This window comes from Danaus plexippus, assembly GCF_018135715.1.
Source record: "Danaus plexippus chromosome 9 unlocalized genomic scaffold, MEX_DaPlex mxdp_26, whole genome shotgun sequence".
In the NCBI taxonomy this organism is placed as follows: Eukaryota; Metazoa; Arthropoda; class Insecta; order Lepidoptera; family Nymphalidae; genus Danaus; species Danaus plexippus.
Genome location: NW_026869848.1, coordinates 2,657,146 through 2,660,610, shown reverse-complemented (window position 1 = coordinate 2,660,610; position 3,465 = coordinate 2,657,146). Strand labels below are relative to the sequence as shown.

At 36.8% G+C, this 3,465-nt stretch overlaps 1 non-coding gene across 1 annotated transcript; it reads right to left on the bottom strand.

Annotated features, from left to right (window-relative positions):
* Nucleotides 1–380: 380 nt before the first annotated feature.
* Trnai-uau (transfer RNA isoleucine (anticodon UAU)) lies at nucleotides 381–474 on the bottom strand. The gene is made up of 2 exons: nucleotides 437–474; nucleotides 381–416 (listed from the first exon to the last, which is right to left on the bottom strand). It is a non-coding gene; the product is annotated as a tRNA-Ile (tRNA).
* Between the last annotated feature and the right edge of the window lie 2,991 nt (nucleotides 475–3,465).

The window sequence follows — 3,465 nt, the reverse complement described above, 5'->3', positions numbered from 1 at the left end:
TAAATTTAACAAGTCAGCGAGTTTCATTTCGTGGGAGTAACTTTTTTGTTTTGATATTGTTCAATACAATAGAAAGATCCTAATATCTCCATCAGAGCGGTTCTTATGATGTGGGTGACGGTGCGTATTGGCTTTGAGCCGTGAGTGTTCTGGCCACTCACTGACTTCGCTACTGACTTTTATTACTAGGTACAACTCCTGGTTACAACTATGTTTTGCTATATCTGTAACCGCGGTTCGTGTAACAACTATATGGACACGGTAATAATGAAAAATACATTCAAAGCTCTGTGTGTTGTTAATAATTAAAAATATATAGTTATGTTATATAAAATGTTGCTTCATATAGTTTGTTATTTTAGGCGTTTCGTCCAAAATATTGCTCCAGGTGAGACTCGAACTCACAACCCCGGCATCCCTCACGCGGCCACTGTCTTATAAGTACCGTGCGCTAACCGATTGCGCCACTGGAGCCATGTATGAACTCGCTCCAAATATAACCAGAATATATCTATTATTAGCTTATTTTTAATATTATAAAACATACAGGTCTACTTATATGAAACTAAGATTTTCGGACACTATTACATATTAAGATTTCAAAGATTCCCATGAGGCTTATCTCGTCTGCCCGTGATCACGGTTGCTGTAAATGAACCGAATATGAAAAACTTAGTTTTTTTTTTAATGTTACACGCGAAAGTCTTAAATTTCATTAAACAGGTCCTTGATACTTGATAGGAAATACGAACTGTCGTCTGTAGGATCTGCAGTGACATTTGTTTAAGATTGGTGGTCAGACAGTTTGATCGGCACAAGTCATGTCGGAATATGTCTCACGAGAGATAACGATTGAATAACCACGGCTTATACCAAATGAGAAAAAATATAAATAACCATCCGCCAGACGCGGAGACAGCGTCATACATTGAATTTGACAGAAGGAATCGTTATAATAGGTAAATATTTCACCAATTTTAGATGACAAAAGGTCTTCCGAGAAGATAAGTTCGTATTTTCTTGCTGATTACAGAAAGTTGATGTCTCGCTTGAACAAATTAGCAGATTGTTTGACTGATGCGTGTACTTGTTATATGTAATCGAAGTTGTAGGTATAGTAAGTGGTGTATATCGTATGTGTTTGTATGATTATATACAAAAATAAATAAACATATTTTAGTAAAAACCCCGTCATTTGAACAAGCAGCAGCGGCGGAATCCAAGACTTCTAAGAAATATACTTAAATTCTATTCCAGTGATATTCTTATTTTGGTAAAATTACGACGAACTCGGTTCGGGAGCTATTGCGTATCGAGTGGCAACATACATACACACCTATACACATTTTGTTAGCATTTTTAATATTCTGATATGATATGTAATTTTTTAAGTAATTGAGATTAAAGTAAAAAGTTAAAAGAAATAATTTCTCAATAAACTATTCGTATAAAATTACGTCAAGTGAATAGTTATATTGTATAGAATAAAAAGTACCTACAGACTGTGATAAGGAAATACATAGTGAAAAAAATAATTGTTGGTGTTACAGAAGTCGAAAGACCTAACAAAAAACAGAAGCCCCGAACAATATAACTGGGGTCAGAGAATGAACACGAACAATGACGGCGAGCTACCGGCCGGCGAACAATGAGATACGGCTTGAACAATCAGTGCAACGTGGTTAGCGAGCGACGAGCGAGCGGCGAGCGAGCAGCGGCGAGCGAACAGCGAGCGACACATAACTTAAATGACCTACGTAAACAAAGACAGTGTGCCCATAGACTACGGAAAGCGATTCAGAGAGAAGTTAGTAGAGTTTTAAATAAAATACTGTACAGGTCTGTACTGGACAGGTAAGGACGACGGCGTGAGGTGGCTCACCTGGAGATACTGGAACCATATCAGCTAGGGAAATGGTGTTCCGCTGCAACAGCTGGATGTTGCTTCAATATTAATCGCTATTCTTGCATCCATTTGTCATGCGTTCGAATCCATCAGAAGTTCGAATCCTAGGATTTTCTCTCTCCGGTCAGCTTGTAGTATTATTGTTTATACCTATTATTTTTTCCGTCCGTTCGTTAACGTGCCCACAGAACTCTAAATGACTCCAATTGTTTCGAGCTAACCGATGGTATTAAAGGACATCTTAGTGGTAATTTCTTACAGACGTAATTTTAATTGTAACAGGGAGTCATAAGTTAGGGTTGAATGTTAATGAAAACGTGTCTTTAGGTCCAGTCGGAGACGGCGCTCTGCTCGATGTCGTTGAAGAAACCTGTCCGTCTTCGTCTATCGTTCCACCTCAATCTGCAAAACGTAGTCCATCAGAAGAACATATTTGAGCTGCAGCTGCTCGGGAGGCTGTGGCATGCTCATGTATTTTCTTTGAACTTTTACTTTTCTATGTTACCGCAGCTCATTTCTTAATTTTAAACGCTTTTCTGATACATTTCAGTCAATACTACATTTCGTCATTGAGTTCGTTTGTTTGTAAACAATTAGTTAACTTCCTATTGCCAATTACTATATAATCCGTATAGTTATTCGCTATTCGTGTGACTAAGGTTAAACTATCTAACAACTATCCAGGAGGCCGGTTTGCGGTAACTATCAAAGTAATGTGTTTCTGTGGATACTCGAAGTATTTATCTGCACAATGTTCTCCTCCTCGCATCCCGCACTTATATTGGATGCTGTATGTCTTTCTTAATTCTAATCTCTTCCGCGATCTCTGATTCTGTTGGCGATTGACTTCGAGTGTATATAACAACTTTATCTTATTTGTCACGAAGCCTTTCCGTTAGTCTATTTTTTAATATAGTCATTGATAATTAAAATATCCATCTGTTTTTATTCAGTAATGTTTCCTAGAATAAAAGAAACGCAAGGAAAAAAGTAGTTGAAAAAGTGAAAATAAAAGGTATAGTTTCTTTCATGATTTTCTCATGAACTAACTAATGAAAATTTAAACCGAATAGTTGATATTATACGGCTAAGAAGATGAAGTAATGTTCTTGTATGATCACAGTTTGTGATAGGAATGACTGGCTTCACTAGGCTTTTATCACTCCACTCTTAGAGTTGTAGTGTGTGTGAGAGAGAGAGAGAGATCTTACTTCTTTCTCTATTTATCTTCTTCCATCTCTATAAACTCTAGAGCGGCACATCTTCTAAACTAACATAAACTTTCATCATCAGGGCGTAGTTAACAAACAATGTAACCTTCAAGCCGTGAGCAAACAATCAGAGAAGGCCGTTGACGTATAAAACAAATATCAAGGAATTACTGAACGGAAAATAAGCGTGACGCGGAACCGGAAACAGATACCGATATTAAAATATTACGTTATATTGACAATTTAAAAAAAAAACTAGTTTTATAAATGTAAAATAAAATGTATCTCCAGCAGAGTGTGTTTGTCGATATGTTACGTGTGTATTATAGTAATGATTAAAATTTTCCG